The 14,058-nt window shown below is 43.8% G+C and overlaps 1 long non-coding RNA gene across 1 annotated transcript; it reads right to left on the bottom strand.

The window, feature by feature from the left end:
* Nucleotides 1-6,909: 6,909 nt before the first annotated feature.
* On the bottom strand, nucleotides 6,910-13,668 carry LOC135913220 (uncharacterized). The gene is made up of 4 exons (XR_011511664.1): nucleotides 13,434-13,668; nucleotides 11,040-11,122; nucleotides 10,197-10,419; nucleotides 6,910-7,005 (listed from the first exon to the last, which is right to left on the bottom strand). It is a non-coding gene; the product is annotated as an uncharacterized lncRNA (long non-coding RNA).
* Nucleotides 13,669-14,058: the final 390 nt, after the last annotated feature.

Raw genomic sequence — 14,058 nt, 5'->3', positions numbered from 1 at the left:
TTAACTTCGAAAGTTCTGCCAGTTCTATTCTAGCTGTAGGGTTAGAGGCTTTCATACATTGGCGTTTCTTGATCAGATCTTTCGTCTCCTGCGATAGTTTACTGGTATCCTGCCTAACGGAGTTACCACCGACTTCCATTGCACACTCCTTAATGATGTCCACAAGATTGTCGTTCATTGCTTCAACACTAAGGTCCTCTTCCTGAGTTAAAGCCGAATACCTGTTCTGTAGCTTGATCTGGAATTGTTCAATGTTCCCTCTTACCGCTAACTCATTGATCGGCTTCTTATGTACCAGTTTCTTCCATTCCCTTCTCAGGTCTAGGCTAATTCGAGTTCTTACCATCCTGTGGTCACTGCAGCGCACCTTGCCGAGCACGTCCACATCTTTTATGATGCCAGGGTTAGCGCAGAGTATGAAGTTTATTTCATTTCTAGTCTCGCCGTTCGGGCCCCTCCACGTCCACTTTCGGCTATCCCGTTTGCGGAAGAAGGTATTCATTATCCTCATATTATTCTGTTCCGCAAACTCTACCAATAACTCCCCCCTGATCTTCCTCGTGCCTATGCCATATTCCCCCACTGCCTTGTCTCCAGCCTGCTTTTTGCCTACCTTGGCATTAAAGTCACCCATTAGTATTGTGTATTTAGTTTTCACTCTACCCATCGCCGATTCCACGTCTTCATAGAAGCTTTCGACTTCCTGGTCGTCATGACTGGATGTAGGGGCGTAGACCTGTACAATCTTCATTTTGTACCTCTTATTAAGTTTCACAACAAGACCTGCCACGCTCTCGTTAATGCTATAGAATTCCCGTATGTTACCAGCTATATTCTTATTAATCAGGAATCCGACGCCTAGTTCCCTTCTCTCTTCTAAGCCCCGGTAGCACAGGACGTGCCCGCTTTTTAGCACTGTATATTTTTCTTTTGGCCTCCCAACTTCGCTGAACCCTATTATATCCCATTTACTGCCCTCTAATTCCTCCAATAGCACTGCTAGACTCGCCTCACTAAATAACGTTCTAGCGTTAAACGTTGCCAGGTTCATATTCCAATGGCGGCCTGTCCGGAGCCAGTGATTCTTAGCAACCTCTGCAGCGTCGCAGGTCTGACCGCCGCCGTGGTCAGTTGCTTCGCAGCTGCTGGGGACTGAGGGCCGGGGTTTGATTGTATTGTTCATATAGGAGGTTGTGGCCAAGTACTGCACCAGGGTGGCCAATCCTGCTCTGGTGAGGGAGTGCGTTACCGGTTCTGGTCACCGGGATCAGGCCACACTCCAGGCCTGTTTATGCAATTTTATCAACACGCGGATTTTTTTTTTTAATCCGGTGGAAAATTGCCGGCACCGGGATTCGAACCACGGACTTCTTGCACGCGAGGCGGGTGTTCTACCTCTACGCCACCACTGCACTCTGTACTCTGCACTCTGCACATTTGTAAACCCACGAAAAAATCAGGAGTTTCCCAATGTGAATGATACCAACAAAATTTGCAGCTCATGTAAGTGGCAGCGACTGCTTTGTACACCCCTTGTCAATGCATGCCCATCAGATACTTTGCCGTGCTGTTGAGGCTGCAGAAGTGCCGCAGGTGCATAAGTGGTGGTGCCTCTGGTTCACAAAATCTTGACATCCCTACGCAATAAGAAATGTTTAATTTATTGTAATCCCTGCTGGAACTGCAAACTTGTGAGTTCACAAGATCACGTTTTCTTTTGAAAAAGTCTTATACAACCGGTTACATGAAGCTGTATCTGGTTGTGCAAATATCCGATTGTTACATCACATGCGGTTATATAACACGTAAATCGAACTGTAGCAAACATGAATCTACTATGAAAATCTTCACACAACGTACATCTGTGTAAAGTGAAATGTCAATTGTACTATCACAAAATTCTTTAGGGCATGAAAAGCGTCCCAAAACCTAATTTGTTTATGCGGCGGAACAAAGCAGTCTCAAAGGACGACGCCCTCAAAATTACAGCAGTCCACCTCTTTTTCTGGAGAGACAATACAGAAAAGATAAAAGATTTTTTGATTATAAAGAAACATTGTTGTCGTAATTTCGGCTTTTCTGCAACATTGGAACTTTTTACAAGTACACGAAAACACACAGCACACTAATACACGCCATCTGACGACACCGTATAAACAGAAGATTTTCCATACAAGCTAAAGATCTGGCCATACGTCGACACAACAATCGGGTGCTATCTCGCGCAGCTGTTAGCTGTGGAAACAACACATCGACCTACTACTTCTAGAAATAATAATATTTGGGGTTTTACGTGCCAAAACCACTTTCTGTACTTCTATAAATGCCTATACCATTTTTCAATGAAGAATTATTTACAAAAACAGTTGTTTTCCTTGCTTGAATTTTTTGCGCCATTTAGATCAAAGAACCACCCGTACTAGCGTGCTTCAAAGGAGAGAGCAAATGAACCACAGATAAAGCTGTTGGCAACATCAATATGTTTTAGGGCAATTCCCATGTTTTTTTTTTTAATAAATGTGCACTGCGACATGAAGAACAAACTTTTGAAAAGAACATTGATAATTCTTGTTTCTTCACTAATCTGGATTCGGTTGTTGTACGGATCTTGCGATACGTACAACAACGCACATTTCTCGATCCATAGACTGGAAGAGTGCACGCAAGCGCCGGATTTACTTTTCTAGGCGTACTCGGGAAACGCTCCATTTAGTGTCACAGGTGCCGCTGCATCGACTGCACCGACGGTCCTTCTGGCGCACACACTGTTGAATTGCGTATCAACTACAGGACGTAATAGCACAACTTTCACCAAATTCTTCCGGGCAGTGTGATTCGATGCCAGAATGGCAGAGGAGATCCTTTTAATGAGCCCGGAACAAAGAAAGCGCGAAGGGTCATATCTACAATACTCGACATCGGCGCACGACACGAAAGATACTGCGAGGTACATTACGCGGTCCCAGGGTTTTTGTGATTATCAATGCATACAAAATGCACCATAAGTTCTCAATTTCTGTCTGCACAGCGTACACACGATTAAACAACCACATCGACCGGCGTCAATGCAGCGCGCACTGACATGTAGCGACAGCTGAAGACGGGAAAATAATATCACCTGTAACTTTACCGCCGCTACCGGTGCCGCCATCTGTAAGCCGCCACCGAAAGTGACCATGCTTTCGGTGATCTCAAGGATGGTGATGGCGTTGTATTTCGATGTTAATAGAGTCGTACAACATCTTGTACGGCGTGTCTCAGCAACGTTGCTTTTAACAGAGAGGACAACAATCTGCGTATCGGCCGTATAGACGTTTCAGGACCGGGAATCAGTTTGAAATTCGTAGCATATCGCAGTTTGGTCTGTGAATATTTCGAGGTGTTTCTGTTTTTTTGAGGCGTAATTAACGGCACATTTGGGGTAGAGCAGTGTCATCGATGCATTGTTTCGTCTTGTTTTTTGTGCGTCGTTCTTTGGCTGTGTACTGTTCATGAGTAGTGCCCTCCCTGCATCGGACGATGCTGCCATGGCGGCTTGATTTCTTGCTTTACTGTGAACGTGTTGCTACTCTACGGGTGTCACACGGCACACTTTTGATCGCGATCAGGCCTGATCCGGATCGACTTTCTCGTTTGTGATTAGCTCCTTTGCGCAAACTGCGCGCGGCAGCCAATCGCAGTCGAGAATTATTATTCGGATTGGGCTTGATTGCGATCTAACAGTTCGTGTGACACAGGCATATCAACCTTGGTACTGTCTGTCGCCGGCGCTTTCGTACATGGGTTGCATCGTTTGCATGTGTGTGCGTGCGTGCGCGACCGCGTTCTGTATGCGTCGTTGGTGTGTCAGGGCTTTCAAAAGTCTACGTGTTAATTAAAGACACGGCTTGCGAAATCGCTTTGTTTGTGTGTGTGTGTTTGGGCATCTAGCTTTATTTGAAAGCTACAATGCCAGCCATTGGTCACACAATTTCTGTAGAGCTTGAGAATTGGCCCAATTTAGCCCTAGGGGCTAAATTGGCAGCATATCGAACAATAAAAAAGTTCCTCCCCAGTTCTATTCAAGCATTAAACTGGTATGCATGATACCATCCAGTATGGTTCCCACAAAGCTCAATATTAAACCAGCCTTTGTGCCAAACAGGCGCCCCTGTATGGTGTCAGTGCATCCAGTACAGGCCAGCTTACTTGCAAACAGGGCTCCTGTTAAGACCTATTTCTATATAAACTGGTCGTGCGGAAACCTGTTTGCATGCTAAACGGGACCCCGCTCAGACCTGTTCGTATGTAAACTGCTAAGCATAAAAAGCTGGGCTAGTTGGTTATGATTAGCATTATGAAACATCGTTCCAGCGAACACTTGAACACGTGCGAGGAGAGAAAGACAACACGAACGCCGGACTTCAACTGAATTTTATTCATGGAAAACAGGGCTTTATGTGCACAGGGGGAGGGAGTGGGGGACTGCTAGTGCGCAGGACCACTCAAAAATATTTCTTTGGTCTAGGCAAATGTCATCAGAGGTGTCAAAAAAAAATTTTTCCCTCTCTTTTTTACATCACTCAGTACAATCTTGCTCATCTCCCGCCCTACCTAGCTGATTCGACACACCCGTTTGCCCTGAGATAATCAATTGCTTTTGTCCCGAGTACAACAGGAGGAGCACTGACACAGTAATCGTTTTCATTAGAGATACAAAACGCTTCAAATATTTCCCGGTGTTTTTGATTGCTATATTTGCGCAACACGCGTGTTCGTTCTAAGAACGCCTTGCATGCTGGCTTGTGCGAGCAACGGCGAATGTGGTCGGCTAAATGACCAGCGCCACCTAGTGATGTAGCATTCCTGCGATGCTCTAGCAAGCGTTTATTCAGGCAGCGCCCGGTTTGACCAATCTAGCATTTCCCACAGGCGAGGGGAATACTATACACAACGCCGACGTCACATTCAACGAGGGCTTTGGTGTGCTTTATTTTGCAGGCTGGCTTCTTCTGGGATTCGTTTACTAGGCGACACAATCGTCCTAGCTTTTCCGGTACTGAAAACACAAGACGCACCCCGCACCTGTCGCCAACCTTCTTGAGGCGGTGAGAAACCTGGTGCCAATAGGGCACTACAACAGGGTGCTTTTGCGGGCGTGCGTCTTTTTTCAGCCTGCGTCTCCCACCAACCTTTGCCTCGTGAATCTGGCTTTCTACCACCGAGGCCACGATTTCTCCGTGGAACCCAGCCTTCTCCAGACGCCTTAGCTGGGCGTCGACGCTGTCACGAACTTGATGTTCGCATGACTTGTCTAGAGCAGAGCGGATGCAGTTTTTTGCTATAGCTCTTTTTACGAGCTTGGAGTGGGCCGATTGATAATTCAGAATTTGTTTTTTCGACCGTGGCTTGTACTGCCAGCACACGCGCGCTCCATGAAAAATGACACAAGTCGACGTACTGGATGCGACCATCTTGCGGCAGTTCGTGCGTGAACTTCATTGCAAAGGCTTTACTAGCAAAAATATCGAGAATGTTGCTTATACTATTGCCTTTATCCTGAGCTTCAGTCGTATTCATTACCACGAGGTAATCGTCAACATATATAAATTCTTTCTGCACGCCTGCGTTGTAAAGGGACGCTAAGTTTTGTATCCTAGTTTTCTATCGAGCCTAAAGAAGAACCGCTACAAATGCTGTCTATAGTCAGAAATGTGGCCGCGGCAGCCAGTTCAGGTGAACAAGAGCGATGTAGAGCTGAAGGCGTAGAGTCACTGCAACATAGAGGTGCGCCTTTTCCTCCAAAATTACCTGTCATATTCACTGTTAACTACTTGAAGAGCAAAGTTCTTAACCTATTAGTTGGGGGCAAAGAGGGCGGCTTTGTTGTGATGCCAAAAGGTCTGTTCCTACAGAAGGCAAGTGGGGCTATCACAAAAAACTTTGTCCCAGTGAATGTATCGTTAGCTAAAGTGAAGAAAAAGGCTATTGCTTTATGTGAAGAGCTCAACTTAGAAAAATTAAGAAAGATCATCAACGCTGCTGACATTGTGTCTTTGAGTGTTTTCTTTACTGTTAACACCCACAAGGAATCTGTTCCGTTCAGGGCTATTGTCACTGAGAAGGGCTCCTGGCAGGGCATCTTGTCAAGGTATCTGCAGAAGCACCTTAGTACCATTCCGTAAGAAGACCCTTTTCTGGTAAAAAATTCTACAGCGGTTATCGAATATTTTTCTGGCTGTGAAACCTCGTGTCAAAAGAGGTTTGCATTTTTTATCGATGTAGAAGATTTGTTTTACTCATTGCCTCATCCTGAGCTCGTCAGCGCGGTTAGAAGCCACATTGAAGACATGGCACTAGTGGCCTTCCAAAACATGACTGGGTTATCAACCGACAGTTTTTTAGAGCTAATTTCCTTTTATCTCTCTCCACCATTATCACTTTTAATAACAGCTGTTTTATCCAAAAAAAAGGAGTCTGCATCGGCTCGTGCCTAGCACAACTTTTAAGTGATATTTTCTTAGCAATTATTGACACGCGTGTTGTTGGAAATCCATTGATTTTCCATCGATATCTTATTGTACCATCAACAGAAAAATTGTGGAAATTCCATTGGCATTTGATGGAGGATTTGTTGAGAGATTATGGAAAAGTGGCCACCGTGAATCCATTGTATTTCCATTGGAGTATTATGGTGGTGTATTTCCATGGGGTCTCCATGGTATTTTTATTGTGTTGTTTTTTCATGGGATCTTCATTGGATTTTCATTGTACTATTTTTCCACTGGGTTGTCATTGTATTGCGCAGCATCTTCATAAAGTTGTCATTGCATTCAGTCCTCAATGCAATGACTTCATGTAAGATAATGCTTACTGAGGCTGAATATGAGGTGCAGCCAGCAGTAACAAATAAGAAGGCATATGAAAAGGCATGGTCTTACTTCATTTTATTTATCACGAAAGAAGCAAGGATAGGCTCTTCTTGATGTACGGAACACTGGCTCCCGGAAACTGAGCAGGTGTATCCTGAAAACATATGAGTAAATGAAACAATGTGCAGCTTTAGCAAATTAAATTAGCAGGCAATAGTGATTATTTCAACCACAAAACTAAGAAATAAATATCTACTAGAAGCTTTCATGTTTAATCCATGTACTACTGATGTTCTGCATAAGGAGCTATAATAACAGTATAAGGAGTCATGGTAAATGTGGCAAGAGCTTTGTACAAGCTGCTAGACAAAAAGTATACAAGTGAGCTGCTATGCAGATTAAACTAGCTTCATGCTCGAATTATCTGCCCAAAAAATCCTGTAATATTTTCGTTTTATCCTTGATTAAGTGTTGTTACAAATAGCATTATGCTTTAAATTATCTGATGGTCACTATGGCAATGCAAAGCTTGAACATAGCAAGTGAAAACATTGCATCTGGAATTTACTACTTCCTGTCACCCTTTAATTGATTGAAGAGAAAACATTCATCTTTAAAATAGGTGCAGCCTGCTGCTTACACATGACAGCAGTGGTGGTCAGACATGCAGCAAATGAACTAAATCAGCTCCATGCTCCACGTGACTGTCACACGAATGTGATGGGGCTCTTCCTCTCTGTGCATTCACTAAGTTCCTGCTAGAGTGAACCTTTCATGCAACATATACATTTGACACTTTATAACAATAAGCGCTAAGTTAACCCAAGAAGTCTTGAAAAATAGTGCAGGTTTTTCTTAGTAAAGAAACAAAGCTATAAGATAGCCAGCACATAGCAAATCGCCGAGCATATATTAAAATGTGCCATCAGAAATAGCTTGTGCAGAAGTCGACCTAGGAATACATGTGTGCTATCTGGCCAGCTATGATCTTGCAGCAGCACACTTACATCTGACACGTACACTTAGAAAGGGCATACACAGGCGCCGGACTGCAACTACTGCTTTATTGCTCAAAGACCCATCTTTTATAGTGCCTCTTGTGAAGCGTACATGCCCTGATGGCAGTGAGGTGTCACAAGAGCCAGGATAAAATGCACAAAAAAACACAAATAAAGATGAAATTTTTGGATTTCCACTATGAATAACCAAAGTCCAAGATAGCAGCATGCTTCTTCTGAGAATGATACTGAGGGGCAACTGATACACCTATCTTTCCATTTGTCAATTTCTATTGCTTCAAGAATTTCCCGTTTGCTGTTTGTGTTCTCTGCGCACAACTTCCGTATCTTTCAGTATGGGTTTGCAGCCACAATCCTTGCAATGAAACGCTCAGTGGTCTGAATCTTTAGCCATGTAGTGATAATTGTGCTCAGTTAGCCTCGCACTCAAGGACCTGCCCGTCTGCCCAATGTATACCTTGTTACAGGACAGAGGGAGCTTATAAACCACTCTTTCTGAACAATTCACACAGGGCTTTCAGTGGTTTCTTGCACAGGCTTTTTGCCTTTTTTCGCGCCATTCCCCTTTTTGCACAGGCTCGACAATCACAGAGGTGCGCAAAACACCACATCAATGCCAGCCCTGTGACCTATCTTTAGCAAATTTGGGAAATTGTGAGTACGTAAGGCACGACCAGCTTGTAATGCCCTGTGAATGTGCGTGGATCCGCTCGCCTTTTCTGTCTTCTTATGTGCGCATTCTGCAACTGATCAAGAGCTTCGATGAATACCCAGAGCTCCTGAGGCAGGTTACCTGGTTTGTTAAGCTTGTTTCACATTTGTGATGGCATGTTTTTTGCAGTGTGTTAAGAAAGCAAGAGTGGACAGTCACCCTTTTCACACGCTTTGAATGGGCCGAGTGGTAGGGAAGGACAGCTTTGTTGCTCCTTGGCTCATAAGACCAACAGATTTGATCAGAGGATACATATGCACCAAGGTCTAAAAACCTAATAAAACCGCTGATAGGTAGCTTATGTGTTAGTAACAATGACGTGAGGCATTTATAAAACACTGCATTGGTGTGTATGTTGGTATTATGAACCAAGGAGCAACAAATCTGTCCTTCCCTACCAATCGGCACATTCAAAGCTTGTGAAGAGGGCGATTGTCCGCTCTTGCTTTCTTAACGCACTGCAAAAATCATGCCATCACAAATGTGAAACCAGCTTCACAAACAAGGTAACCCGCCTCAGGAGCCCTAGGTATCCATCGAAGCTCTTGATACGTTTCAGGTTACTAAACACAAAAAAGTGAGCGGATCCACTGCAGTCACAAGGACTGTCAAGACAACGCAGTCATACCTTATGTACACACAATTTCCCACAATCTGCAAAAGATAGGTCAAAGGGCAGGCGTTGATGTAGTGTTTACCACACCTGTGCAGTTGTTGATCCTGTGCAAAAAGGTGAATGGCACAAAAAAAAAAGAACAAGTCCCTGTGCAATCAACCATCGAAAGCCCTATGTCACTTGTGCAGACGGAGTGGTTTATAGGATCCTTCTGTCCTGTAACAAGGCATACACTGGGCAGACATGCAGGTGCTTGAATATACAAGGCTAAATGCACATTTATCCCTGCACGGCTAAAGATACAAGTCATTTAGCCTATCATTGCAAGGATTGGGGCTGCAAACCTGTCCTGAAAGATACGGAAGTTTTGCGCAGGGAACATAACAAACAAAGCAACAGAAACTGACAAATGGAAAGGTAGGTCTATCGGTTGCACCTTGGTATCATTCTCTGAAAAAGCGTGCCGCTATTTAGACTTTGATTATTCAGGGTGGGAATCCAAAAATGTCACCTCTATTTGTTTTTTTTTGTGTTTTACTCTCGCTCTTGTCACACCTCACTGCCATCAGAGCACGTGTGCTTCTCAAGTGGCACTACAAAAGACGGGTCGTCTTTACGCAATATTGTAAAATGTGCAGTCCAGCGCCTGTGTATGTCCTTTCTATGTGTACGCGTATGTGTCAGATGTAAGTGTGCTGCTTCAATATCATGGCTCACCAACTAGCCCATCAGTATCTTTTAAGCAGCTGAGATCAATCTATAGCTCAACCAATCATTTCTTTTATCAGGCCTCTAAAATTTGTGCATAACTTTGTGGCCATAATGTAAATAATGAAAGAAGGGAACTATTTGTTTTTCTACACCAAATATTAGGAACACTTACTATACTTTATCCAGTTGCTAACAGTACAGTTTGTACAAATAGTCTTTCTTCAACTTATATGCATGTTCTGATTTCATTATTTAAGACTACATGACTATTAAAATAACGTACACACCTATCGGTCTCCACGCATACAGTGTTGAGGGTCTCCTCTTGAACCGTCTCGCCACGTAGGCAGCTCTTCCCCCAAGCAGCGGCTTGCTGAGGAGCCCACCATCAGTAAAGACGTGGTGCAAAAGTGCCCTGACGAATTTTCCACGGCCACTGGTACAGTCACAGGCCTGGCTCAGCTGATCGAGGATGTTCTTATCAATCAGCGTCCGGCCACCAATGTCAACCTGTACACAGAAAATTAAGCGACACTTTAAAAGCTCACTTTTGATCACACAGAGCATAAAGGTGAACAATTTATCATCAAAAGGACAAGCCATAAATGACAGCAGAAGAAAAACAAATCTCTTGCAGCACCGTTGCATGGTTTGCATTGCAGAGGCATTTCTTTGACAGTTGCTTGCAGTTACTGACACTGCAGCACATGTGCACGTGTGCGAACAAATATAAGTTGTTCAGAGGTGGACTTAGTAGTTGCCGGCTGGTTGCCCACAGATACACAAGCTGTCGTCAGTGAGCGTGATCTCGTACACGATCATTTTTAATTATTGCTAAATAGCATACAGCACCAGCAACTTTCCTGCAACGGCTTGCTACCTGCCACCATGCTGCCCAGATATCAATTTTAGTCATAGTCACACATCGCAAGATCAACTGCAAATCATTAAGTGATCCATTTGGTGCCTCCAGGGCCAGAAGGCCCTTTCAAGTGACTCCAGGGGCCAGAAGTTGGGAAACACTGATTTAATCTTGCTTTGTTCACGGAATCATTTCAAATGCACTATATTGCCAAAAAAGAAAGCAAAAGAAAGAAGGGAGAACAACTGGCAGCACACAATAAGCGTACCTGTGTGCAAGCAATTACTGGTTCTTCTGGCTTGCTCTCGTTGTTGAGGATTTTTCGTAGCCTCTTCACTCTCTTGCCAGCTTCTGCATAATGAGAAAGCAATACAACCGCTGAATAAAAGTAATATGTACTTCAACCATTTCAGCGATAAAGCACCAAATGCTACTTCCTTATGCAGCAAAATATCTCACACTTAATAATGAATTTTGCGACCCTTCGGTTTTTGTGCATCAGTCACTGAAGCGTGATTTGGCGAGCCTGGCATTTAACATGAGTCGGATGCATGACACTTCGTGATAGTCGAGTGAAGCCGAGAAGCCTTCCATTAAAGTGTTGCAGGTCTTCACACATGCTGCACAGATAGTTTTGAATTCAAGAATAGGCATGTTTATCCGCAAAATTATTAAAAAAATTAATGGGTATTTCTTTCAAGCAGCAAAAGGGAACAAATCAGTATGATCAATACGTCTAAGTTTTTTTAAATATGCTTCAGTATTCAATATTCCTCATAAATTCAAGTACGGACTGAATACTACCAGACCCATACACTGCTGCAGTGTGCTTTTTTGTCCCGAGTCATGGAGTTCCATACATAAACTGGCTAGAGGGCCTCGACACCTATACTTCCATAAATATTACAGGGCGTGTACACAGGAACGTATGATGTGGAAGGGCATGTTCAACTGGTTCTTGTTATGTTAGCACTGTTTATTCGGTGTGGCAAAGTGCATTCGCACATGCAGGGAAGGGCCTTGAAGATCCTTTTTTATATTCACAGAAACCATTAAACAGATGGTGTAAGATTGTTGCCTGGTGTTGATGTGTCACGCAAGTTTGCACTAGTATCAGACACAATGTGCCCTGCACTCTTCTCCAGATGCTGTGAATGCCACTATTTAAAGTATTTTATAAATGCAGTATTACATATCAGCTACACAGTGAAATGCCATCAATAACAAAAAATGTATATAAGTGCTTGATGCTTATGTAACCAAGTGTTTCTTGCTACCAGCTACTGTGTTAACAATGTATTTTATTTATGTGACTGAATGAATTAGTTGAATATTTTTATTGTTCACTGCATATGTTTTAGGTATACTGAAATAGCAAGAACCGAATTCTTTTACCAACAGTTTTTCACAGGGCGGTTAAGAGAAAAACATTTCAAAAGAAAGTGTCTGATATTACATCTTTATGACAAGGCACTTTTCTGTGCGAACATAAAAGTAGGAATTTGGGTCAGTCCTCTGAAGGGAAAAATAACCCAGATTTGGTCTAAAGGTTGCATCTTTTCTCTCGTATTCAGAGGCTTGCATGCTTTCATAACCTTTTTTCTTTCTTTTTTGCAAGAAGGCATATATTTATAGTAACGCCGGATTAACAAGCCTCAATACACTACAGGTTTGAGTAAAATCTTGTTCTTTAAGATATCCAGAGCACACAAATAATTTCACATAAATAATTTTGCAACATGAAAAAGATACCCAGGGCTGAGAGAGAAGCTGGTGGCGTCAATCACATGCGCTTTAGGCATTTTTTTTTCTACTTTTTTACAACACGGTAGCATTCGATTCGCTAACGATCAACCAGCCTGCTTTATAGGACGATCCGCGTTTATTAGACATGACACGATATCGGCCACGACATTTCAGCATGATTATTTGATGACAATACAAGGAAAAGGCGGTCCACCAATTCGATTTTCATATAAACGGCTGTGCATGGGTCCTGCTGCAACGGTAATACTTAAAACAGGGTCAAGCAAGTTAAACATTCAAATTCTGTGATTTTACTATCCAAAGCCACGATCTCACTACAAGGTACGCCGCAGTGTATAACTGAATTAAATTTGACCACGACCCCGATCTTTAACAAGCACCCATATCCAAGCACGAGCGTTTTTTGCATTTCGCCCCATCGAAATCCGGCTGCCGCAGCCGGAGTTGCACCTGCGGCCTCAAGGCCAGTGGTGCAACACTAAGCTACCGCAAAGGGTGGGGACGAGCATGACAACACAGGAACAGGCGCCCTTGTTTTAAGTGGTTTCGTGCATTTCAGTTCGCGATAAACTTGGCTACCGTGTAGTACAGACGAATAGGCCAGGCTGCTAAATACACAGCTTAAACAGACATGACCCCACCTTGGCGCTTGATGGACCGAATGAGCATGCAACACGCTACACATGCACCCGGGACCGGCCCGGCACGAAATGTTTTGAAACACCGACGCCGTGCACCACGCGTGAATCAGACATACAGCTCGGAGTGGTAGACTCACACAGCACGAGCGCAAGTCTGCCCGACGTACACCCAGAGACAAAAAAAGCGCCCCGCGACTTCTACGACACCAGTCAGAACGTTGCCGATCAGTTATACAGACAAGAAACGTGCTTACCGTCGGGTCAGCCGGCGCTCCATTCTCCATGCACGCTTCCACGCAGGCCAGTCGGGTGCATACCTCCGCGTCAGCCAGTGGACGGACGGGCACATTCAGCTTTTCGTCTCCCAACGCTCTTGGCAAAAATGTCTCTTGTCGCGCAACAGCAGATCACAACGCACACGCATGCTTACAGCTCACGACGCACACAACGCGCACACGGAGACCACGCAAAAAAGCAAAATGGCGACGAAAACAAATGCCAAACAACCAAACACGCAAAAAAAGAAACAAATTTCAATGTTGCTTGTTAACTTTTGTACATTTCGCTAAGTTTGGTAAAAAACTTTCAAAAATATTTCGTACGGGAAGAACTCCTATAATTTTTTGCAAAGCTGTCAGTTATACACAAAGTGTAATAAAATAAATTATGTTGCTGCGCAAATCGCAATTATCTGCGTTGAAACAATGATTCAGTATCGATGGCAATGTTGAAGCATAGCCTCCGAGATTTCCTCCGTGACGACACATCGTCTCGATCTCGAAGGCAACAAATCCATCAAGTTGTCACGAAGCGAGTAGTCGCAAATGGTGGCGATTCACCACTGGTTTGGCTCATTCCCTAAGTGCTCGTTGTTGCAGC

The sequence above is a fragment of the Dermacentor albipictus genome, chromosome 2 (assembly GCF_038994185.2).
Source record: "Dermacentor albipictus isolate Rhodes 1998 colony chromosome 2, USDA_Dalb.pri_finalv2, whole genome shotgun sequence".
Lineage (NCBI taxonomy): Eukaryota > Metazoa > Arthropoda > Arachnida > Ixodida > Ixodidae > Dermacentor > Dermacentor albipictus.
The sequence above is the reverse complement of the archived record's forward strand: the minus strand, read 5'-3'. Positions and strand labels throughout refer to the sequence as shown.